Raw genomic sequence first — 26,847 nt, forward strand, 5'->3', positions numbered from 1 at the left:
GAAAACATGCAGTCTGCACTGCAGGGTCAAATGGGATTTGAATCCAGAACAAGACAACAGAGCTAACCAGCACAACACCATGCCACACAGTCTCATGGTTAATAATAACTTTTTTTTTTTTATAACAAGCACGTATCAAGACAACTTGTTTGAACACTTTACTTTAATCAAGTGTTGTTTTCTTGATAGAATTGAAAGCTTACTCTGAGTTAAACTGACTTATTAAGACAGATGCTTTGTGCAGTGCAACATTAAATTAACTGGTCCTAATATAACTTGTTTAGAGCATTTCTTTGTAGAAACAAAACTCTCATCTAGTTCTTTGTATCCTAAATTCTTTTTTTTTTTTTTTAATTTAGCATAAGAACATTTATTTTTTCCAACGTGTTTTTAAGTACACAGGCAGTCATTTGGCAGGTTACTGTAGTTCAGAGGGACTGTAACGATAATGCACACTCATATAGCATCACAACAAAATAAATATGTTGGTGTACAAGATGGGAAATGCACACCGGCCTTTTGAAAGCTGTTCTTTTTCCATCAGCTCGCATGATTTGAAATGGCTTTATTGAAATGAGTTTCATTTATGATTGGCCCTGTGCTGCCCTGTGCAGACATGATAGTGCAAAGGGAAACAAAGTGGCCATGAAGTACTAGTCTCTACCTATCATATCTCTGGGTACAAACTGTAAAGTTACCATGATCTGTCTGCTTTAAACAGTAAAAATCAGTCCAGCCATTTTCTGTGTTCCTCTGTAGACACTACTGCCTTTTGACACACATGTTGTTGACTTTCCAATGTGGATGTGCTTTCCTCAGAACCTGCCAGCACACACAGATACACACACATTCAGCCAATACAGTTGCTGCATCTGTCTTCTCACATAGAAAATCTCACTTCTCTTTGGTAACAGATCATCTCACAGCTCATTCCTTAACACAGAATTAAACCCCTACTGCAAAATTTACATGTATCTTCAATGTATCTTCTGGACATCGCAACTGGAATACTATTAGGATTACAGCATAATAATTTCAGTTTGAAAATAAATTGTTGTAAACATCAGTATATTAACTATAGTGTCTAGAGTATACTGTAGCAAATATCTGTAGTTATATTATCTGACTTTGCTTATTTAAAACAATATTGGGCAGGTCTCAGAATATTAATCATATCAAAATATTATACTGTTATTACCAAAGGGACTACTCACTTAGGAATATTGCCTTGAATCACTGGAATAATTGGGCTCCTCCAGTCTCACTTTGATGTAAATAACATTAGCAATTTTCCAGTCATTTTGGATTGATCTTCCACTGCAGAATTCTGCCCCAAGAAGCAGCTGGAAATTGAATGTTTTAAACTGGAGATGTGAAGCGTGTTTCATTCAAGTTGTTGGAATAGAAAAATAAGGCTCTACCTGAAAGATGCAACATTATTGGGATTGATTCTGCTTTGCTCGAGGTAATTTTCTGTCCTCCGTACACTGACAGAAATGAGCACATGAAGTGATACACATACATGTGCACATGCATTACGTTTCATGGCCAATTCAAACAGCTACATAATGACTTCACTTTGTGCTGTAAACTACCACTCCAGGGCCATGTTTTTATCAGGATGTTTGTTTTCAAAGCTTTTATCTTCATAAATCCCCCATGCTACTTGACAATTTGACGTTTGTTTAGTGATTGCTTTGTCCTGTTTTCTGTTGCTAACTACTGTGTCATTCCCTGTGACCTTCACCACACTGATTTTGCAGTTTTATTGTGTCTGCTTCCTCTCCAAAGCCTTGTTTAGAATGAATATCTTGCAGCGGAATGCTCTGCTTGTAGAGATTTTCTTGTTTCTCTTCACCCTCTCACTTAGATGGCTCCATCTGAGCAGTGTGAGAGCTGTGGCACCTTACAGCACATAAAAAACAGTAATTTCATTACATCTTGAGAATGGCTTACAGCACCACATGGTTAGTGAAATATTGATGTTTACCACAGTTTGCTAAAGAATTTTGGATTGTCTTACTAAAGTTGAATCAGCTGTTCAATAACTCTGACTGCTTGCTTTTCCTTGCATTTGAAAAGCAGGTTACAAATCACGACAGCTTCCAATACTGTAAACAAAAGCAAGAAAAAGAAGCATTAGAGAGCATACCCCTGATAATTTTAGATCACAAGTTGATAAAGGTCATCTTTGTCATCTTCATATTCAGCTTTTGGAAGGTAATTAAAGCAGCTATTTACATGCAGAGAAAAATAATTTTCCCGACTAGTTCCTAACTCTGCCTTCTGGCTGATCGCATCACACTGTTAAATCCTTGAGCCCATAAATCCAGCCATGGTATATCATGGCATTATAAATTACCCTGGGCACACTAAAGATTAGGTGGTATGAATAGAGATAAAGCCAGAGGTCTTGTATGATTTCACACTGGTTTTAGCATGTGAAATTTTTCCCTGCAGCTATCACTCTATCCTAAGTATCTGATGTGCATGATGCTGTTGTAGCTACCTGTTCAATCCAACATCTGAACATAGAATCAGTGATTTGATTTTGATAGCCCTTTTGTTGGGACCTCTGTTTTCAGGTGTTTATTACAACCTGGCAGTACAGGAGGCAGATTGACAACAGTCTCTTGAGGTTAACAGGGTGATGGTACATGCACAGCTAGCATGGGCAGAATTACAGGAAAATAAACAGCATGTTTGACCCAGCTGGGTTGATTATACAGAGATTAAACTGCTAGGTCTACATACAGTCACTACATTTTCAACACAGTGAGTTATGGTGCACTACTCTTATAATTAGATCTGTGATTTTGAATTATTGCACTTTACAGATACCATAATACAATATTGGCTAAAGTTAAGTCAGTTGAATTGCACAAGTAGCTCAGCAGTGACAGAGTGATTTATGCACTTTTCAAGAGTTTAGGCTGCAGTGTGATGTAAATGAATGTGGTAGAGCTGGAGTACTCCCATGAGGTTTGTGCTTTGTTTTGGCCTGTCTAGAAAGCCAAAGACAAGATGTATACAAACATTAGAATTCAGTCCAAATGCTTTGTGCCTTCTCCTTCTTCCTGTCAACACAATCACAGTATAAATGTGATGACTATAAAATAAGCAGTGACTTACAACTTAAAAAAAAAACGTGACAAGTTGGAGCATCTTTATGTTATGTTAGAGAAATTGACCCTCAGAGTAAATTACATAAATCCCTATTTAAACAACATCAAAAACATAATGTGGCATATGGCTTTGACATGCCAATGCTCAGTTAGACTGAATAATGACAACAGTGATTCTCACAGATGCCTTGCAAGAGCATTTGCTGACTGGCGTTTAGGAAATGATTTCCAATAGAGAGTGATTAAAACATTAGCAATATGATCCTGTCCTGTAAATGAGCCTTGAAAAACTGCTCCTTTCCTCTGTTCTAATGTAATTGACCACAGGAGATTAGATGACCCATTAACCATTTATTGACAGTATTTGTAAGATTTGCCATAAAATGACATATTGATTTTTACAAAGCAGCAATAAAGTGAGCAGTAAAGTACATTTAGTCATAACCCAGTTATAATACCATCAAAGTTGATGAGGTTTGATGGAGCTGTAGACTAAGGGTTTATTATTCTTGAAGTAATTCCTTATTTTCAGTACGCAGCCCACAACCTCAGACGTTTAACACCCGAGTGTTAAAGCCACATAAGGTTAACAAAGCAAAACATTATTTTCATTAGAGGAGACACTTCAGCTAATCATAGAGAACTCTTGTGAAGTTTTTATGTCAATAACATAATCGGTGTCCTTGTGACGTCAAGACGTGATGTTTAAAATTGGACAGCTGCAGTAACTTCAGCAGAAGCGCTGCACACCTATAGAGATAATTTTTTGTCATTACAAATATGGAGCCAAACCTTTTATTCTGGCACAGAGGTTGCTGCATAATTTTGATACAGTGCCAATAGGAAAATGGTGCCCTTTAAGTCTATTAAACATTAACCACTGAACAGGCCTGTGCTTGTCTTTTTGACGACAAACTAAGATCACATATATATATATATATAAAAATCATATATATATATATATATATATATATATGATTTTTTTTCTTTCGCCTCAGGCAGTAAGGACAGGGAGTCAGATATTATCTCCTGTTGATGCAACAGGCTCCATCAGTCTGTAGAGTCAGCCTCCAAACCTCCAGGAAGAATGCCTGCGGGCCTCAGTAGCCTCAATCGTCTCCAATAGTGACCTTATCTATTCCCTAACGCAAAGCCTTTATGTTTCTGCTCAGGGTTTACCACTGTCAAGAGATCACAGTCAAACACATCAGAAACAGCTTTATTTTCATCATTTCTCATGTTTACCTTTCTAAACTATATGTACACATAGTATGCAACAACCAATAATAAAAACGTCATTAGAAATGATCTTAAAGAAAGACTGGTGTGCCTCAGTTGATGGCATCCGTGAGCAATTTTGTAAAGATCAAATAATGTTTAGCTAGAACTGAAGATAATTAATTTATGCAAAATTATCAACACAAGGTTAAGAGTGTAAAGAAATACTAGAATCATCTGTAGAATGCATGTTCTGATTTACCTACTGTTACTTGCTCACCTACACTTGTCTTTATTGATTTAAATCTGTTGTTGCTGATTCAGTGCTAGACTAAAGTGTGACTGAGCTCCCAAACCCTTCAACATATTTCCCTCCTCCATCTTTAGGGTATAATAATGTAATATCGCCTCGTAAATCCAAATATGAATTTAGCACATAAAGTAAATAAACAACCAGAATAAGTTTTCAGGTGGAATAATATAGTGCCAAACACATAACAAATAATGGGAAAAGGGTCCAGTGCAAGAGAGAGAATAGGCTAAGACACTCTACTGGCTTCCAGCAGGCTTCAACTCCAACCCCATCACCCCCAACAATCTACCCTGACTGCACTGACTCTCCAATGGTGAAGAGCAGTGGACTAAAACCAGTTAGATTTTCCTGGAGCTCTTTCCATCTAGCCAAGAAAGCTCTGACATATTGTGGCAGGAACTGACCCTGACTGAGAGTAGCTTCCTGTGTGATGGTGCTTGCAGGTACCTGACAGGATGCAGGGGGAATTAAGATGAAGTCAGTAGCTAGATTGCAGGTGACCAGTAGGCTAATGGAAGCTGAACACCGATGCTGTGAGTCAAATTTGGACTAAATTTGGATGTGGATAAAAGCCTTGAGGCCAAGCACCCACTGTCCTCTGTGGTTCTTTGTGTCGCCTCACAATGACTCCAGTCAAGTGGATATGACTGCATGGACAAAAAATCTTTCTCTGTGCACTTCGTCACCTCTGTCTGATCTTTCAGCCATTCCAGCATGCCTTCTAAACCCAGGTGAGAAGGCTAGTTTCACACTGTGGTGCAGACCATCCAGGGGATTCATGCACTGTCCACTATTGCCTCCTACAAGGCAAAATGACTGACTTTTTTAGAAGTTATATGAATAAAAGAAGTTGACCCAATGAAAAGCCCTTTAGGCTCCAAATTCTCTTTCCTAATCTGGTGCAAAGGCTTGGGTGATATTTTACAAGGTATGGTGCATCTGTCAGCCTGCCATCAGACCTTGGAAATAGCTTGTCTTGTGAATCAGAAAATCAACAAATTCATCATAGCTTGAATACTTGTGTATGAATTTTAGTTAGTTCAGTTTTTCTTAAATATACACTCATTGTTCATCCTCTAACAAGCTCTAGCATGCTTTCTTTTGATTTGCTTCTTTGCCCTGTTATGTATCCAACCAGCTGTTTTCTAGAGCCTTCAAAACTACCTCTGCTGCTGCAAGGAAGAAAAACAAATGCTGATGTCTAGTGTGCCAGCAGTCCCCTAAGAAATATCAAGTGTTATTGCTTATATTTTTTTCATGCATTTGTAGTGCCTCTATTTAAGCAAATCAAAATTTTAAAAATTTGTAAATCAATTTGATAGGTAGGTAGTTAATCACAATGAGTGTAAATATATCTTATTTGCCTTTTACCGCAAACATAAACAAACTAAAAAAAAAAGAAACAAAAAATAACAATAACAACAACAACAACATACAAAACAAAAGCTTTTTTTTTTTTTATCATGGACAAATTCATGTCTCATTCATTCCTCAGTCCTTTCCTACTTCTCTGTTGTTCCAATTTCCTGTTCCCCCAATCTCCAATTTTCTTTCACATTCTCTGTTAAAATGTCAAGTAGCAGCTGCCAGTGCCTTGCCATTGCAGTCTGTGCACATAAATCTGGGCTAATTCTCCACCTCTCTTCCATGGTGTATAAATCTTCTCACTCACAAGAGCACTGGTCCTTATGATGAATGGGCTACAGAAAGCACTGGATGCCAAGCAAGCTCCACTGGAGCGCACAGTCCACACAAACGCAGTAGAGATTCAATACTGTTAAAATTAGCAGCAGTATTTCTGTCTTTTAGTGTATTTGGTGCTCCTTAATACCACTAATGTGGAAAACAGTATAGAGGTATTCACCCTGCTGCAGAAACGCTTTTATATGTGGTTTGATTGTTTGTTGTGTTTGCAGTTTATAAAGGTAGGTTTGGGAAGAATAAAATTCCAACACCTGCAATATTTTATAGGCTAGAAAGAGTAAAACATTATACCAGCTATAGAATATTGTGTTAAACAGAATCATAAACGCCAACTGTTTCAAGCAATTCACTCACTCTGAGAAGCTCTAGTTTTAAAGATTAAGTTCCTCTGTGAAATGTGAACTGTGGCGTACAAAGTCATTGGCAAAGACTGAGGCCTGACTAAGCATGACACCGGAACATCAAATTGCCATAACAACACATGAGTTCAGGCTCGTTTGGTACAGAAGACTAGTTTGTTGCTACACAAGCGCAGCCGTGAGTGGGTGTTGTGCTTAATGAGAGGGAATGAGGATTTGCGTAGCCCCTAGCTAACAAACAGTTGTTATTCTGTGCTTCAGTAACACCAGCTGCCTGAGTAGGCTCAGTTGATCTCCATGTCAACATATATTACCAAGTCAATCAAGCAGTTTGACTACTTGCTGAGATCCAGTCATAATCGATCTCCTCGCCTCACCATGGACAAGAAAGAGACAGAAACAACCTGCCAGTTTGTCAAGTGCCAGAAACACTCCTTCAAAAAGACATCTTGATGACACGGTCCCATGGCGCACTCTGGGCATTTGTCCATCACTTTGAACAGAAAATGAAAGTGCGACAGATGAGATCAGTCATTATGAAAAGCCTGTCATGGCACCTCTCTCTTGCAACTCTCAGTATCAGATTTTTGATTGAAATGAAATATTCACTCACCAACTAGCAAACAGCAGGTGAAGTTGTTGTCTGACCTAAAAAAATAACACATTAACGTACTGAAAGAGGTGCATTTCTGTCTAAATATGAACACTCCCTAGTCAAGTCAGTAAATTATGTGTTCTACAACTGCAAGAAGAGTTCTGAAAAATATCCAAAGCCTTGATGTCACATGGTACAGGAGGTATGTCAGGAAACTCAATACTTTAAAATCTTTCAAATGAAGTTGGTAATTTACATGCAATGTGAGGTTTCAAACATTCAGAATATTAGCATCAACATTATAACAGTTACTTGTGTAGTCTGGGTGTGTCTGCTTGAGTACAGTTGACAACAAAGATAAATGTGACCTCTGAGATAGTATAAATTGATGATCTCTGTGAACCCAGTGGGCCAGTCTAAATCTGGATAGCCAAATAGAATGGGCCGTTTATTTCTTTCAGTTTTTCATATAAGTGTTACTGGAGTCACCACTGGCCCAAAGGGCTGCCACGACTCCAGATGGTCGGCCTTGTCCTTCATCGGACATAGCATAAAAGTTAAGCAAGCAGGTTTCTGAAAAGCCTGCTCATTAAGAACTTTAGATCTGCAAATACCCTCCTACCATCTCCTACAGCATACCATCTGTCATGCATTTACCAAATAGCCATACAAAACCATTCAAATGATAAATGTGTGCTTTGTTAAATATATTTATTTAATAAACTTAAAATGCTAAATTCCTGACATTTACCTGATTAGTAAGCTTTGATAAACACATAAACTTTGCTCAACTAGACTTTCCAGATCATATTGTGTCACCAGTATATAACACAACACACCCAAACCTTTCTCTTCACACTGTGGACTGCACTGTGTGAAACTAACTAGGTCTATTGGTTGTTCTAACCTTAATGAAATAATAATTTTAAGTTGTATTTATGTCTAACCAAAGCTCTAATAGCCTATGTTCAAATATGTGACATGAATGTCTGTATCAAACTTCAAGGCAATCTATTCAATTATTGTTGATAAATTTCAATGAAACCCAAAAATGTGAACTCCATCTTTAGCGCTTTAAGAAAATACAGGGACTTACTGTTCCAAAGTCTTTAGGACACATTCATTGGAAATATCGGTATCTGTAATTTTGTTCTAATCCATTTAGTACCGTACATGTTGAGATATTTAAGTGAAAATTCTGACTTGCTGGTTGATTTCACTAGGATTTACTCACTGGATGTCTATACAAAAATAGCACAAAATACCTTGTGTATCTGCCGACTGGTTCTTAATAAATTCACACAAGCTCTGCAAGGTCACTGTCTACTAACATATTTTTTCCTCCCTCCTCTCTTTTTCTTTTCTGTATCAGCCTGGTAGTGACATGCTACCTGTCAATTTGATTTTGCTTCCCACCCAGGTGATAGGAGTGATGTAGAGATGTAGCATGCTGAAGCAGAGCCCTTGGGGGGTGGTTGTGGTAAAATATAAGTGTTTTGCCAGTCCCAATGAAATGCTGGAGTCGCCTGTAATACAGTGTGCCCTCCCTGTCACGATATATCACAAACCCCTGCCATATCTTCTCCGACGGGGTCAATAAATCTTTCACTGTTTTTACTGTTTAAACTGTTATTCATCACTTATCTTGGGACATATTCCCAAGGCACTCTGTGGAAGAACATTGTGAACATCGTACCGTGCAGTGTTACGTCTAGTACAAAGGTGGTAGAATTACAATTATCCAACATGTGATTTCCCAGAACATACAGATTTGGATGCTGGAGCATAGTAAATGTTCAATCTTTTATTCGCATACTCATTTTATATGTAAGAATTTGTCATAGATCAGGTGAATTTATTCATTTCAGAGCTCAGATTTTCACTAATTTGACCTAATTCTGAATCCTATCTCACCTTGATTGATCAATCATCTTGCTGCTGTTGGATGATTGCTTCATCCCAGATGCCTTAGTGTTGTTAGTGAGCACCATAGAAATCCTGCTCCAGGTCAGATTTATTCAGCTTTTCAGCTGATGGAATGGAAAGGAAACATTATTTTGGTCACAAAATTATCTCAAGATCAGCACTACCAGTGTCTAGGTTTCATCAAGGGATCAAAAGGAAATTCCATTACTGAAAGTAAAGATGCGGTCTACTTACAAAAAGGTACTTTGAATACCTCTGCAGTAATTTCTATCATTAAAGTTGCCCTACGGAATTTTCTTATAAATTGTGCATTTGTTTACATTCTTGTTTGCTAACAAGTGGTTTTTACCTTTGCTGGCACATTGCTATGCATCTTTTTTGCATTACCACCACCATCAATTTGCAGAATACCATGAAAAAAACAGCAGGATTTAAATTACATCACCTGCATGCTCATGTGTAATGCATGTGCACCCACATGCACGCTACAAACAAAAAGTAGACCCACTTGTAGCACTACTAGTGGTTTAAAAAGTTCAACTGGGTGCATTTAAGTGAATGAAAAATAAAAACTCTTACTTTTAATTAAACTAGTCTCCCTGTCACATATCAATATTTGAATGAGCTGACAAGTTCATATGCATCCACAATATAGGCAATATAATGTGTTTGTGTGTATATTCTTTTCTGGAAGGAGTGTATATGTATAAGTCTATAAGACAGAAGGTTATCTGCAGCTGTAATCTAATTATCCTGACACTAAGTGAAGGGCACAGAGGGATTGCGGAGGTTAAGTACTGCATTCCATTAGCAGTCTGACACTTATCACCCCAATCAATTCATTAGCTATAATTATCCTGATCAGCTGAAAAGACCAGAAATTTCTACTAGATTATAAGACCTCAAAACTGTGCTGTACTTCCAGCGCTTTGAATATAAAATGCTTGAATCCCCAAATAGCCTCATTTTCACACTTGCAACAATTCACTAACAGGATGCACTGCGGCAGGGGAAGATGGGGATTAGGCTCAATTGTTGCTGGGGTTTGTATCAGTGCATGATCCGGGTATGAGCATTAGATGAGTAGGAGGTGAAAAAAAAAAGCAAGTTGCCCTCAGGTGCAGAAGAGTTTACTTAGCAGATGAATATTGTAATGAAATAGCTGGTGATTTATCCTACAGTAAAGACACCCTTTTGACAGAATGTCTTCAGATGGCAAGTGTTTGTAGGTGGTTAAGTGTTTTGACACTTTGTACATTGCATACATGCTTGTGTGCACAGTCTGGAGGCAGCCATCTGAGACCATACCATTGGCTGTATGTTTGAATTTCCAAACTGTGCACTGTGCTGGCGGAGCTCATCACAGGTGAGGGCGGTGTGTGGGCTGCTGTCACCTGTCCTCCATCATGCAACCTCCCATGCCTGTCCCAGAATCTCTCGGCTCTTTCATGTCATTCATTAATGTATGCCCTGGGGCCAACAATAACTCACTACAGCCTTTTATTACTGTCATTTCACTCTCAAAGCCGTCAAGGTCATATCTGCAACACTGTCATTTACCTGTCACACTCATCCAGCTGACATTTGTGTTATAGGGAGCAAGAAGGAATATGTCCAAAAACGAGGAAGAGGGTGAAAGAGAGCAAAAGAGAGGCAGAATGATAAAACATCAGGAGAGCTGCCATGTGAACAGATGTAGTCTGCTCTCTGTCCTTGATTAACCGTGATGAATATAGCTCCTATGAGAATATAATATGTAAGAATATAAAGGCAATCTGTTTCCTGGGGAGAATTTTTAATCATAGAATTGTTGGTTTTTCGAAAGAAGTGATCTGCTTTCAAAGACAATTGAAGACTTAAAATTAAATGGCATCGGCCTCAAACAGAAAGAGTCATTCTAACTTGGATCAATCAAATCTGATATTATTTCTTGTATTGATACATTCTGCATTCAGTATACAACATTTACTTTAGAGATCTGTACTCTCATCAGGAAAATCTGACAGTTAATAGATAGATACCCTGGCTGCATTTTTCAACTGAGAGGAAAATGTTCACTCAAGTGGAGGATAAAACTGAAGTACACAGTATCAGTGGTCATATATCATAGACTGATGTGTTTCATCAGCGACTTTGAGATTGTAGTTATCTGGAGCATTTTCCCAACACATGTAATACTTGTGAGTGTTGTAAATGTGTTTTTGCATCATTATAATAAATTAGAGCTCATGTTTTATGCAAAAACCTGGCAAAAACGTTTTTCATATGCCACCACATTCTATCATTTGTTACCAAGGTGTTTGAGGGGTGGGCCACTCGACACAGTTTTCTGTCTACTTGTTATTAAAGCCTGATAACTGGCCATTTAATTGCTTCCAGTTTGAGTTTCATTCTCTCTGGCTTTGCACTCCTTGAGTTTCAAAAAGCCACAATCTCATGGGACTTTGGTTGAGTATCTCGTAAGGTCACGGGAGTTTGAGCCGTGTTCCCTTCAGATGCAGCAGTCTTGTTTTGCTTATTAGTGTACGAGAGATGCTACAGGTAGGCGATTAGCTCCTAAAACTTCTAATTTCTCACATCTGCTCCTATTTTTGTTTTTGTCAACCCAAAGCCTCCTATACTGATGGAAGCACAACAGGCTTTGGAGCTGTATTGTACCAGGAGCAAGCTGTACTGCAATGACTGGCATAGGCAATGACTGTACTGTATTGTACCAGGAGCTTGCTGGTACAATAATGCTACAAGCCACCAGTGGCTAGCTGCATTGTCAACCTCCTCCTTCAAGATGCAGTACTGGGCTAGTAGACAAAATTTTGATGTGTTCCTACAGGGAAGTTCCTGATGAAGACCTTTCTCACAAAGAGTGGGAGCTCATTCGCCATTTAATGAAGCAGCATATGTGTGAACCTGATGAGGCCGAAGTGATCTCTCCCGAAATTGTGAATGCCATTTGTCAGAGCTGTCAAGTGAGAGCACACTACCTGTCTGATCCAACTCAAGCAACTGTCAGCCCGATTGAGTCTTGGCTCTATCCCCCAGAGCTGTGTCCCATTGTCCTGAAGAGTCTTCATAATGACATGGGGTATATTGACATAGAATGGATTCTTGATCTGGTACGACAGCGTTTCTTCTGGCCCAAGATGGCAGCAGACATACAGCGTGCAGTTAAGGCCTGTGGCTGGTGTGTAACGCGCAAAGCACTGTCAGAGAAGGCTGCTCCATTGGTAGACATCAGAACCATTTGAACCATCTTGAACCGTTGTGCGTGGACGTCTTGATACTCAAGCCCGACAGCAGCAATGTCTTAGTGCTCACTGACCACTTCACAAAGTTTGTAATGAGGTTAGAGGGTTTATACCATGCAAACTCGTGTTGGGTTAATCACCATGGATTCCTGTTGACTTTTGGCTTGCCGGTACATGAAGCTCCGTCCATTTCCCATTTCCAGTAAGTTAAGAGCGTTCGTAGCATTGAGGAAAGCTACAAAGTGGTTTCCTAAAATCACTCAAGTTAGCTGAAAGTTTCAATCGGCATGTGGCGCCTTCAAGATTGGAGATTTGAGATAGAGTGCTCACCCGCAATGTCTGAGTTTGTGGAAAACATAAACTGGAAGACAAGTTGGAACAAGAGGTATACGTGGTTATCAAGCATGCAGGGGATCTCCCACTATACACTGTGATGCCAGAGACCAAGGATGGGCCAACCTGCACGTTACATGAAGGCCTGCTTCTTCCCTGTGGTTTCTTGCTAGCAAGTATGGTAAAAGACCTTCCCTCAGTTGCTCCTATCCACAGGCCACAAACTCATAGCCAGACACAAAGCCACACTGACTCTGTTGACACCTTGGAAGAAGAGGATGCTAACCCAGACATCCTGGAGAGTCCTGTCCAGCTACCAGTGTTGTTCAGTGTTGAAAGTGCTAGCAGGCATGATCATTTGCCAGAGCCTAGTAAAATGGTGGGATTTGTTTCACTGTGGGCCCCAAGTGATACTGTAGACTCCGAACCTTCTCCACCATGGCGCCACGCTACAGGTCATGTGACTTCGCACAACCCTGAGAACCACTTACCTGAGCCGTTTTTCATTATACAGTTTTAGCACTACTCGGCTCTACTCTACTCAACTTGACTCCATTTCAGTTACAAACGGTCGCTGTTGCTGGTTTTTAAAAATGGCAGGTTTGATTCTTGTGTCGGATGCAGATTGTGGCGGATGTCACTCCCTGGACAATCAGTGTCCCACAGTCTAATGTCACATTTTAGTATTGGCTCAGTTCACTTGGAACTTCAGCCAAGGAGGTACTAAAAAAGTACAGAGAACCGAGTTGAGAAGAGCTGAGTAGTGCTCGTGGAAAAGCCCCATGAGTCATACGTGGGTCCTGCCAGTCCTACTGCTGCTCATTTCAGTGACCTAGTGGAGGTTGAGGTAGCACTCAGACATACTAGTTGGCAGTGCAAAGAGCCCCGCCATCTTCAGTATTTGGTATTCGGTAATCCGTTAATTTCAGTCATCCAAACTCTGATTCATAGCCTGTCTAATGCCTACACAGAGACTCTCAGTCACACTACTGCAGCTGGCATCACTTCCAATTTGTGAGATCTAGTAGTTATCATACTCTACAGCACCTGTACAACATACATGCTACAGATAAACATCTCCTCTCCTCTAGATATTCTAAACTACATAAAGTGCAATAAACAAAACTGAAACGCAACTCTATATAATGTGGCCTCCAAAATGACAATAAAATTGAATCAACACCTTCTTGCAGATGCATTCAGGCTCCAATCATCCAAATTAAGTCAAAAACATTCTGATCTCTCATCCGGTGTACTAGTATTTTTATTTCTCAGAAACTGAGATGGTTAGTGCTGCTATAATTAAACCAGTGTCCTCTCATTTGCACTGCATTGCTCATTAGATTAGCTTGCCACCATGTCTAACTCAAAGGCCCTGTGACAAGAAGACTGGAGAAAGAGCTTGTCTGTTTAATATCATACTCAGAACACATACAAAAAGTATTTCCTTCGTGTTATGAACAGTTGGGGGTCTGTGTCAACAGAGCAAGGCAGGTCATGCTGTTAAAGGGCAGATATTTTCTCTGAATTGTTTTTCTGGCTGAATTTGTTCCTTTGCTGCCTCTCATTGCCTTAAGATGCCGCCTTGTTTCTGTCACTTGACTCGTACCCTCACGCAACAAATGTGAATGTTTCCCCTGACAATCTCCACATTCATTAGAAATCTGTATTTTTTAAAGCTTCTGTTCGAACACTGAAAGCCTACAAAGCATTATTTGTATTTTATTTATTTATGTCTGAATATATTATTTTGCTTGTAAACCAATAATGTGATGGTATAGTCTATAATTTTGTTAATACCATGTATCTTAGTTAAAATCATGTACATATCTCAAGTCAGAATAGGGTGGAATTTTCAGTCTGTCAGATCAGTTACTGTCATTCCTAATAAAGGGGTGTGTCTCCTGTGTCCTTGCTGATGTGTCCTCCTCCAGGCAGCCCCCTTGTTCCTCAATACATGCTCCTCCTCTAGCAATAAAGGGAAGGAGATGTGTTTATGACTGTAGACTGGAATGATTTCCGGGTCACTCGAGCAGCAAGGAGCTACATCCATGTCAAGGAGACATGTAGTAAAGTAATGAGAACCATCCAGAGTCTCATTAATGTGAGATGTGATGCAGCAGACGGAGGATAGCCTCAGGGGGTAAAGTATGACATTAGGCATTATACCCAGAAGTTGGACAAACTGAAGAACTTTGGACTTAACTGGAGATAGCAGGAAATTTGTACAATGTTCCGGACAGTCTGACAGCCAATTATCAGCATCTTTTTCTCCACAGAATTCCTTTTGTATATGCATCCTCAATTTCAATTCTGGATTTGAATAGGAGACCATTTTCCAGACAGTGATTTCCTCCAATCTCATCTCCTGGTGTCTGTGTGTTTTTAACAGGCAGCCCACGGGGTTACAGTCTTGCAAGCCTTGCAACTCCTGCGTAGAAAGTATGGAGGAAGGCAGATCTGCTGGTGGCTGCTTGTGTGTGTGCACTGACTGGAGATATTGCTGTGACCGCTGCTGTGACATCTGCTGCCAGATGTGTGTGGACGTGTGCTCTGGCTTGTGTTCAGGAAACTGCAGCTACACCTTCTGTACTCTCTGCCTCAGCCTGGCACAAACCTGTGCCTCACTTTTTACCACCAGACAAGCTGAACCATCACAGACACAACGTAAGTCTATTATTCGTAATGCAAAACACAGGTGGCCTGTGCTTTTAATATACTATTTTATCTTGAGCACTTTGTTTTAGATGCTGCTATGGCTCCAGAACTGCAAGTCTAGTGAAAGCATGACAGACATGAGACCAAACCCAAAAGAATCATTGATGTGAGAACACACTAGGTAAATTAAATTTAGCCGCACCATATTTATTTTGTTTGCTTCAGAGTCTTGACATATGCTGTGGGATTTTAATGCATCTGGGTTCTTTGTTTAATCAGAGAGGAGATTAGTGCCAGCTTCAGCTGCACTGTAACTAAATAAGACGATTTTATATTTGAGCAATTGAATCCACATTGACCTCTAAAACTTCCACTAAGCATAGTATGGAATACATCCAGCCATTTGTATTGTTCAGTTCCAAGTGCATTTCAGTGGTAAAGATCACTTTGATCCCATATTGACAATAACAGAAGTCTCAGACACATTTAGCAGGAAACAATGAGCACCATCTAACTTAGTGTCAAAAATAGTTCTAAGTCTGTAAGTTGTACTGAGTTATTACTTGACCTCTCAGTGGTAAATCTTACTTTCAGCAAATACAATTTTAATCCTCTCTATCACATTGCCAAGTTAAGTTTTTTGTCTCATTAGGCGCAGAGCTGGTTGTGGTCTGATGATGTACTGAATCTGTTTTGGTTTTGTTTTTTTTTTCCACTTGGCAGGGGAAAAAACTGAATGCCCATCTTGTTTTCTTTTGGATGATCAGTGTAGCACTTGTTCACACATTGCAGGCTGACAAAAGACCAGCACTGTAGCGCCTAGTAAGGCTATGCAAATGTTTTTTTTTTTGTTTTTTTTTTTGGATGAGGAAACAAGGAAAAGGGTATGGACAAAGGACAAAAACTTACTTGAAAGAAATTGGAAATGTTCCAATGCAGTTAAACCCATAGAAGTCTCAAACAGGGAGAGCTTCACTGTGAAAGAAAAAGGAAAAAAAAGAGACAATGTTCTGTTTGCTACAGATGGTGAGAAATTAAAGGAAAAACCTTAATGCCTCACCCCTTCAGCGAGGGGATCTGGTGACTGGTATTTTGCTGACATGGTTTAAGTCCACTCCCTGTGAGAGAAAGCTCACTGCAAATCAATAAAAAGTGCTTGTGAGTGATCCCTTTCACCTCATAATGAAACATTTTTATCCCAATGGTCTCTCAGAGGATGATAATGCTCCTTTCCATAAGTCACTGAATGGTTTGATGAGTAAGAAAAAAAAAGATGTGAATGTGTGCCATGGCCACAGCCATCATCAAAACCACCCAAATAAGGGAAGAATGGTGTTCCATCCCTCCAGTATTATGCAGACACTTGTATAAGGTGCACAGGCCAAGACGCACTAAAGCAGTTCTGGCAAGAACTAAGACACTTTATATAGTTTTTTTCTTTAAATTGTCGCTCCTCTGTAGATAGACTGCAATATTTTCTCAAAATGAGATTGAGTATTTATAACCTTGAGCCACTGATGTAACATATTTGTCACAAGCTGCACACTCCATCTAAGACAGGGCTGTTATTCTTTATAGTTACAGGGCAGGGTAGAGAAACTGTAAAAGACAGAAGGCCAGTCATTCAGCAAGAAGCTTAGTTAGCTGAGACAAGCTACTAAGAAAAGAAATGTGAGTGAAGGCTTCACTGTAGTCTTAGGCAGTGTGTGGGCTAGTGTAAAGGGCTATGAGCTACCAAATGAGGTAGACAGTTGTAGTTGTAGTTGTAGTTTTACAATGTCCTACATTGTGAGAGAAGAAAACTGTCCATGTTCTGAGTGCAGTAAGTATATTTAACTCGTTAGACCCCGGGCCATTTATTAAGCTTCGATTATATAAAAACAAGTTACATTCAGAAATGTCACGTCACGTCACGTTACATCATGTCATGCACAAACCTATTAAATCTATTTATTAAAGTACTGTGCTTGAGGTAATTTTATGCCAATTTCTACTACTCCAGTCACAGAGGCTTTTTACGGTAACAGTAAATGCTACGCAACAGTCATTTATTTTATTATTATTGTTATTGGGCTGCTTTAGATTGATTTGCTGAATTTCCTGTCCAAGGTCACATCACACACACACTTTCTAAGTTTATTTATTTAAGGAAGATGCGATAAAAAATAAAATAAACATAAAATCAACATAAAATTGAGCTGCTTCTGTGGAGGAGTTGAATTTTTGTTCACAGGTGGTCAAAGTCTTGACCAGAGCCATTAGAATTGCAAAATGTCTTTCACATTTCTAAAACGGATGGCCTGGCGAGAGTTCACATTAATTGGGAATACTTTTCCAGGTGAAGAGAAATGGTGGTGTATCTGAAATGGGGATGGAGAGGGCGGTGGGACTGAGTGGATGATGAGGTCAGGACACAGTATTGAGTGTGCTCTGTGGAGAGCTGAATGCCATGTGAAATCAAGTGAATAAGTCCCAAATTAAAAAGTCAGAAGGTATGCATGAAAGTTGAAGCCATCAAGCTGTAAAAAGTTTATTTATATATCTGTTATAGTAACACAAACAATTCACATTAATAAATCATTCACTCTAAAATACATAAAAGTAAAGATTAGTGAATTGATTAAAATGGATTTTTTCTTTCGTTAAATTGACCTGTACCATAGATATATCAGGTGACGAACAAACTGTTTAGGATTCATCCTCTTAGCACTATGGACACATTACAGTTTATCATGGCAAGTCATCCAAAAGTTGTAAAGACATTTGACTAAATGTGGTTGGTTCTAGAGTAAAAAGAAAAAAATCTAAGAATTATTGGGCCAAATTTCATACTTTTAGATATTTCACTTTGGATCACAGTGTTGGAATGACAAGCCAATATTGCTAAAGTTTATAAATGTATATAAATGTTTGTCATGCAGCATATGTCTACACTAGAAACAGTCTTTAAATGACCCTACTTAGATGTTTGTCTTCAATTTTTTTGGATCTTATTTTGTAGCATCTGTCATTGGCACGATTCTCTTGTTGCATTGTGAAGTGTGGGATGGCTCATTTTTACCCTGACAGGCCAGATAGAACAAGTGAACAGAATTGTATTAAAGTTATTAAAACAAAGACACATTGTTTTATTTATGCATTTATTTATACAGCTAATGTCAGGCTATAAAAAGGAGAAGATTCAGAAGATTTCAGGGAGAAAAAGAAAAGGTAACAATTGTTTCAGAAGTGAAAATGGGTCAGTCTGATCTGCAACATAATAGGGTTAAATTGAGGAAGGATAGATTGGCCCCACAAGGTAATTTAACAGCACAAGAGATGCTGAATGGTAGGGTGACCCAGCTTTATATGGTGTAGATCAGAAACGTTGATGCAAATGACAGGAATCAATGCAGAGAAGAAATTCGTATTTTTTCAGTACATCTTCATATAAATATTTAATTTTTATATTTATTTGATTTTCTTTTCTTCTTATTATTATTATTATAACCATGTGATGGAGCATGTTGTGTTTTTGAATAGGTGAAACAAGGCTTAGTTACATGAAACAGACTAATATTTTCACTGGCTTGGCTATTCATTAACAGCTCCTCTGCTATCTACAGCAATCCAACACAACTGCAACAATAACTGCAACTTGCAAATGAACATAAATTCATTCACAAAGAAAAGATTTATTGTGAGATTGTGGTAGTTGGATTGCATTAGACTGTACTGGTGCACCTCATAAATTTGTAACTCAGCGTCTACACTGGTGACATGAAGCTTCAAAAGTCAGTTAAATGATTAAACAATTTATGTTCCTGTCATCCAGAAGATATATGTATTCTGTATTATATATTACTGATCCATATTCATTCAGTATGGTCATGTATTGATAAAATAATAGTGGTTGTTTGTCTATGTCTTAAAAATTGTGAATTTCAACTGGCAGCATGAAATTCCAGAGGTACTTTGACCCACAGCCTAACTTATGAACAACAGCATGGTCAGTGGAATCCTGATATCTCTGGTAGAGGAGATAGATTGACAAGTTTTCACTGAAAAGAGTCTAACTCCTTCCTTCCACAGCAACTGCGGAACCAAGCTACCGGCTGGATGAGGATGGAGATGGGAAAAACAGAGACTAGAAAATGCGTGTACAAAGTGCTGTCTGCAGAGTAACTGTGGGTGTACACATTGCTTTCTAAGTTCAAAGTTCATGAAATCTTCTGTGTGAGTAGAGTAGTAATACTGTGTAATCTCTTATTGTCTCCATTGGCTATTATACAGTAGGATACATGAGGTTTTGAATTAAGTCATAAATTATGTAAAAACATGATATGGGTGTTGGACTGCTAGAGGTATTACAAGCAGTATTTGTATTTTCTATTTTCAGGTCTTTACTCTTATCGCTGGTTTGTGGCTGAACAAATACTCTGAACAAACAAGCTTTTCCTCTCCTGGGTCAAACCCATCTAATGTCAGAGACTGTACCCTACTTAAGACTCATGTCACCCTCTCACCGGCCCCATGCTGCACCCCATTTCTGGTGGATGGATTTCTTGTGTACCTGGAGGTTTGGATTACAAAAGGGACAGTATATCTATATATGTAAATATGTGTATATATATATATATATATATATATATATATAATTATTTTTTTGTTTGTTTTTTCAGAACAGGATTCTTAAAGAGAAAAACAGGATTCTGTTGCATTTTTCACATTGGAAGGATTAAACTGAAGTGTGGAAATGTGCTTATCACATCATATTTTACAAGCCGTACTCGAGAGCACTCGTTAGATGTGTGGAAGATTGCTTTGCACTTTGTGACAAACAAAAATATAATTTGGTTGCACCAAGTGGACAATCTAATATTTCTTTGTGAGATAAAGACAGCTGAGGATGCAAGATGCTATTTGCCTTCAGTGATTTTGATCTTTTGATGTTATCCTCCATGAAATCATTAGTTTATAGAAATATTAATGACTGAGTGAATGAATGAGCCCCCCCCCCAGCATCAAAATATGCTTAGAATGAGGTCTTATGAGGAAAATCTAACAGCACAGAGCATAGCTTCACTGAATTTATTCTTTCTGCTTTTTTGCTTGATGTGTGTGCTTGAACATGAGAGTAGAGGATTGAAATTGTGAAGGCTTAATGTAACATTACAAATCCAACAGAAGCTGTGATGCGAATAACACATATTGTTCACAAATGTTCCAGTGTGATCAATAAAAATTTGGTACCTAGTCGATGAAAAAAAAAAGCTGTAAACTTGTGCCTCAAAGAATAACATTTTGTGAACGAGTGTTACACTGCATTTGTCTTGTTTGGTTAACTCTGGATTGAGTGTTGTTCCTGTGCAGTGTAGAGTTGTGCAAATCAGCTCCATCCTGTCTTTAAATACCTCATCTCAGGGGGTTTGTCTTCAAAGCTGCATTCATTTACAACCAATAGAGTATGAGCACACACCAAGATAACTGTAATAGAAGGTTAGGGATTGGCCCCAAATGACTGAGGATCTATCCCCACATTAGGAAGAACAAATTTTAAAATCTTGTGAGGATTTCTGTCCCACCTTTGCTGTCTTTCATCTTCTTTCCTCTTTCTTATCTCTTTATGGCTGGCTACATTTCTATCACCTTGCTCCCAGTCTGTGTTCTGTTCTCATGACTTGAATTGCTTTTACCAAATGTCTTCTTGTTAGGTTTGGAGAAAGGCATTGTGTGCTGCTGTCAGTCAACTAGATTACAGCTCTAGAGGATCCTTATTGCTCACCCTCTAAAAATAAGTAGATGGCTCCTAACTTCGCTGGCCAGATATATCTGAAGATGTCTGTTTTTTTTTCTATTTTAGGAGGCTGTGTTACAAACTCAACTCAACATGAGAGAAAGCTAAGATTGTGTGATTCAGAGATGTGAATCCTTGCGTAGCTTTGTAACATGTAGACTGTCTGAACAAAATTATAATAAAAATCAAACACATGTTTTTAAAACCCTAAATACTTTTTTTAAAATTTAATTTGTTTTGCAGCTGTGTTCTAACTGTATTTTTACAATAGCTCACTGTTCCTCTGTCAACACTCCCATTGAGCTATCACACAAGTTAGATGTGGCTACATGACATGTAAAGTGCTTTCTCCCACAGTGAGACAGAATGAGCCTTCCCATGGCTGAGCAATGCCATTTTAAACATGTGTAACAATATTAAAAACCTGGATTTAAAATTTAAAGACTACAAATTCTTCGGAGCACAGCTTCACTTCGTTCACTCTCTATTATGATGTTAAGAAAGTGGTGACTTTTAAAGTAAAAAAAGGGGTAATGGTGTGTGTCCAATCTCAGCTGTGAGAGTGGGAGTGGGTTGGTGCATAGTCTCCTCTTTTTGCCCTCCTGCTGCGTGTCAGTTTTGAGGATTTTAGAAATGTGCAGGTAAGACCTGCTGAAGACTGACAGGGACAGCGAGGGAGGCTGCAGTTGGGGGAGGTGTGGGGCAATGAGTTTTTTTTGTTGAAATTGGATTTTATTTTTGTCCACTCTGAGGCCTCCATCTTATCCCGCAACCCAGTCCTCCCACTCAATTTCCATCTCACTGTGTGAAAATTGGAGAGATATAAAGATGTGAGCTAGAGATGGAGAAGACGGTCAGAGATGGTAAAAAAGGAGGGCAAGGGAATGGCAAAAGATGGAGACACTGAGATATAGGGAGAGAGGGAGATAGAGGGTGGACAAGGTGGGAGCACACAGATTTCAGCCCTTCCAGTGCACAGCAGCAAATGTCTTGACCAGATTTCTTATGATAACTTTTACTCATGCAGAGAAAAAAAAACGATGTAGCTATCACACTCTGGTAAATCATTTACTTTAAAGTGTTTGCTTCTAATAGCAGAAAAACTTGAAAAATCATGTATCAAATGTGCTACCTCTCCCTCATATATACTGTTAGCTGGAGAGCCAGAGACACTCATGCATACTTATAAATAGCGACAGAGACATTGCTCATCTTGGATTCATTACACGTTGGGATTTGATAACTGGGCGGTCAAACAAAATCTCTGTCCTTCAAATGCTTTCTACATCTTTTTTTCTGTACAGTCTACAATAGAAATTATTAGCTAAAGGTAAAGAGAAAATCTATGAATAGAAAAAAGGCCAGTTTTTTGGAACAGTTTGTTTTTAGTTGGTTTGCATTCATAATGGCATTAAAAAAACAGATTCTGGCCTTCCTCCAAAGATGTTAGCCAATGGGGCTGCTAATTGATCAATAGATTCAGGTAAATTGTTGGTCTCTGGGAGGAAGAACAATTTGGTTAATTGTATTTTTAACAGGGGATCTTTGATTACATCTGCATAATAGCAATGACAGTGCTGCACTGGACCTAGAAATTGGACAGTACTACTACTTCTATTTCTGTAAATACATGTCCTCACAGTTCACATGCAAACACCAGAGTGATGCAAAATTATTATAGTGCATTCTGGGATGTTGTGTTGGAAGAAGTTGAGAGCCTAGAACAATGCTGTGAATAAAAAGAGATATGGCTTAGTAAATGTTTGTGAGTTAAAGATCTGGTTGTAATAAGTTCTGCATGGATGAAGGGTCAGAGTGTGTTCAGCTAGACGTGTAAGTCCGCTGAATACTAACCAAAACTCAGGAGCCAACTGTCAGTCACACTAATGGACACTAACAGTAGGTAAGGTCAATGCTTTTTTAAGTGTGTTTGTGTGTGTAGGTATGTGTGTCAGTGTGAAGAGTCTTGTTTGTGCACATTTCATTGTGGTTTGTGCTACGAGGCTGTGAAGAGTGAATTTCATATTAGAATGTATTTGACCATAATGGGTTCAACCTACTTGCAAATTCTTTAGTGATCATGTGTCTGTGATCAGTTGCTCCTTAATCTGTTCATTTAACTTCATGATTCACTAATATTCTTATTAATGTGCATTTAAACAAATCCTTTACAAAAGCTCCTATGGCAATACCTTATCTAAACCATAAAACAGGAGAGAGTGCTGTATATATCTGTTGTTGGTGATCAGTGCAAATTGTGTTGTTCTTGTGTGTGGTTTTAATTGAAATAGTGTAACTTTTCTTCAGTCCCCAAGGATGGTTATAATGCTGAACACATCCACATCTGCTACAGACAATGGTTGCTCATAGCACAGGCCAGTCATGTTGCGAAGTCTAAGTGAATCCCAGGCTTGGTGCCACAGGACTGATTAAGAACTTGATCACACAATAACATGCAGGCTTGAATTTGATCAGAGCAAGATACCCCAGGCAGCAGCTAAACACTTACCATAGGAAAATCTGATGTACCTGTAAACAGCATACACCGTAGTTTACAACCCGAAGCCTCCATCTCTCTGACCTTTTGTAGAAAGACCCTCCTGGTCAAATACGGGCAGCAGCCTAGTGGAGGGGAAGGGTAGAAGAAGGGGAGTGGGATGTGGATGTAGACCCTGTCGCCCTGCAGGTATGACTTTCGACAGTAGAGGGGACCTGCTGCTCAGTTACAGTGATGAACGACTTTGCCTACACTCTGATAATTGCTCACTCAGGGGCAGAGAGAGGTCCATTAATCAAAATGAGCTGAGGTACTGCATGACTCCTCCAACTGGCAGACTCCAACATGCCTCAACAACCCCAGGGCAGACCCGGAGGCATTGGCTTCAAAGGAACCTGACTGGTCAGGACACTGTCATTCTCTGATGACAGTCAGCACCTCTGCCTGGCAATCTGCAATCTAACCTGCTGAACAGAGCAGACACGGGTAGAAGAAAGTCTTTTTAAGTGACTGCACCATGGAAGAGCCTCTCAAACTTAACTTGAAGCAATCTGAACTACACACCTATGGGACTCTCACGCTGACTTAGTCGACATGTCTCAGACTGTGTGTGTGTGTGTGTGTGTGTGTGTGTGTGTTTGTGGGTAAGATCTGCAAGTGGTTCAAGAGACATCTATTCGTGGGTGGTGACAAAGTGTTTATATTTTCTATAAACAAAAATAATGGGTGCAGACAAATCTCTTCATCCAAAAACTCAAACTCATTAGATCAAAGTAAAAATAATTGTGATATGGGGAAATTCTGCTCTTTTGTTTGTGCAAGAAAACAACATATACAGATGTGTAGTCAAGCTCTGATGTTTATGTTTACATCATCTTCTGTTCTGCTTTGATCTGCACTATATGTGCTCTGAATGCTGGGATACACATTTTATGTTACATTGGTTTATTTTCTGCTGCCTTCTAATTTTACTGCCAAACAATTGTGGAAACGTCTTTCTTCAGGTGGTTTAGTTCTTGTAGCATTTCTGCACCGCTGAAAAAATTTCCCATCTTGTAAAAACTGAAAACACCTCAATCAGTCATTGTAAATAGGTCCTAAATAGCTCTGAAATGTTCTTAAACATTTAGCAGTGGCTGCCAGTTTAATTGTGCATAGTAAAATAATAGGACATGTGACCTCTTTACAAATGCCCTATGTTATTATTATTATTCATTTCAGGACAGTCTTCGGGAAGAATTTGCACTTCTGACTCTGAGGCTGTATTTCCACTTATGAGCTTGAAAACTGTCATGAGTGTCAACAGTTCAGGACACCTTTGCACTCAAGCAAATTTGTATTTTATCAGTGGACCATAGAGTTGCAGGATTTTGTTAATGCAATATACAAAACCACTATATAATCCTAGCCTTGATCTAGACCTTGAATTTATTTTTTTTTTCAATAAAATCATGATCGCTCAGGAAAAGAAAAATAATGACAATAACAAAACCTACATTCTGTGTTGCCCAATGTAGAAGCTGTTATAACCGAAATAACTGTTTTAATTATATGAGCTCAGCGGATGTAACAAAATAATAAAAGAGCCCTAGAAGGTCAAAAGTATAATTAATGTCATTACGCTGAAGATAATGAAAGTAAAACACATATTTAATTTAATATGTATATGTATATATATGTATTATTCTGACCCTACTCAGGTCTGTGAGGTCATAAACACTAAGGTTAGAAGAATTAATTTTCAAAAAAAATGTAAGCAAGGAATAAATAAATTAATAATCTATTTGGTTAATACCTATCAAATGTCAAAGGGATCATGTCACTGATGGTAATGAACCTACAGAGAATTGTCCTCACAGTTTGATGGAGCTTTATAGGCAAGTTTGTGCTCATTGTTTAGCTGCCACAACTTTATTGTTTTGATTATCTGACACTCTTAAAGTACTTAGGCAGCTGTGCCTCATTATTTCCCTTAGGAGTTGGTAGAGACCAAAAACAGAGCCAAAAGTTTAAGATATTAAACTTGACATTCATCAAGTGTCATTAAACAGATTCCAAATGAATGATAACTGCTGCATCAGTAAATATTATGATGTGATCTATTATTAAGTGATAAATGTAGTGGGAGTCATAGAGTGCAAATACGTGGTGAGATTGAATAGAAGCAGCATATTTCAGAGACCACGCCTTAACCTCAACAGCAGCTCCCACCAATCTTCAGTGACAAATCTTACTATTCATGTCAGTGGGTCCCAGATCTTATTATCCTTCCCAGTGGTCCTAGACCTTCCTTTCCTCCTCAGGGTGTGGAAGCCAATGTTTTTAGATAGATCTATATGAGTCCACATCACACAACTGATCATTAAATGAAAATCAGTTTCTCCCATGTCAACCTCACAGACAATATACTACCTCTACCATTCCTAGCCAATCTGCAGGCACACTGCTTATTTTATGATCCAGTTTATGTGCTGAGCGTGACACTCCTGTCCTATCCTGTCGCTGTGTAAACCACACATCTGATATAATGAGAGGCAAGAGAGGGAGCCTTGGCTTCAGGGACTCACATGGGAGCCCATATTATTATCCTTGCATTATATTGCCTATAGTGGTTTATCACTGTATTAACTCTGCCCATCACATTAGATTGTGCATCAGCAGGATGACTGAGATCTGCAGTGGAAATAAGCACTAAGGGGCACCATGTTGAACACTGAAGGAAATATATGGTGCTGATGTGACACTCCTATGGAGTCAGATCATGCTTATTGTTCTTACCCCTGCATCCACCAGAAGCTTTCATTCATCTGCTTTAAGTAGTAAAGAAGGACGTACGCTCTCATTCACACCATAGCTCATCTTCCAGAAAGTTGCATGAATTAATAACAGCCTGAAAGCTCAGTGTCACTTCACTCACCATGGAGACAGCTACAGTCCTCAGGGCTGCCAGCACTCCAGGTTTTAACTGTTTGCCCCACTGGACAGCTTCTCAGCTGGGCATATCATCTAGATCCATTGATTTAAATCATAATATGAAGCCTATATTCTATATATCGCATTCAACTTTCTCAGAACGGAAGCTCTACACTTTAATCCTC

At 38.9% G+C, this 26,847-nt stretch overlaps 1 long non-coding RNA gene across 1 annotated transcript; it reads left to right on the forward strand.

Annotated features, from left to right (window-relative positions):
- Nucleotides 1–15,229: 15,229 nt before the first annotated feature.
- LOC113140931 (uncharacterized) lies at nt 15,230–20,134 on the forward strand. The gene is made up of 3 exons (XR_003296701.1): nt 15,230–15,485; nt 19,548–19,642; nt 19,855–20,134. It is a non-coding gene; the product is annotated as an uncharacterized LOC113140931 (long non-coding RNA).
- Nucleotides 20,135–26,847: the final 6,713 nt, after the last annotated feature.

The sequence above is a fragment of the Mastacembelus armatus genome, chromosome 8, assembly GCF_900324485.2.
Source record: "Mastacembelus armatus chromosome 8, fMasArm1.2, whole genome shotgun sequence".
NCBI lineage: Eukaryota > Metazoa > Chordata > Actinopteri > Synbranchiformes > Mastacembelidae > Mastacembelus > Mastacembelus armatus.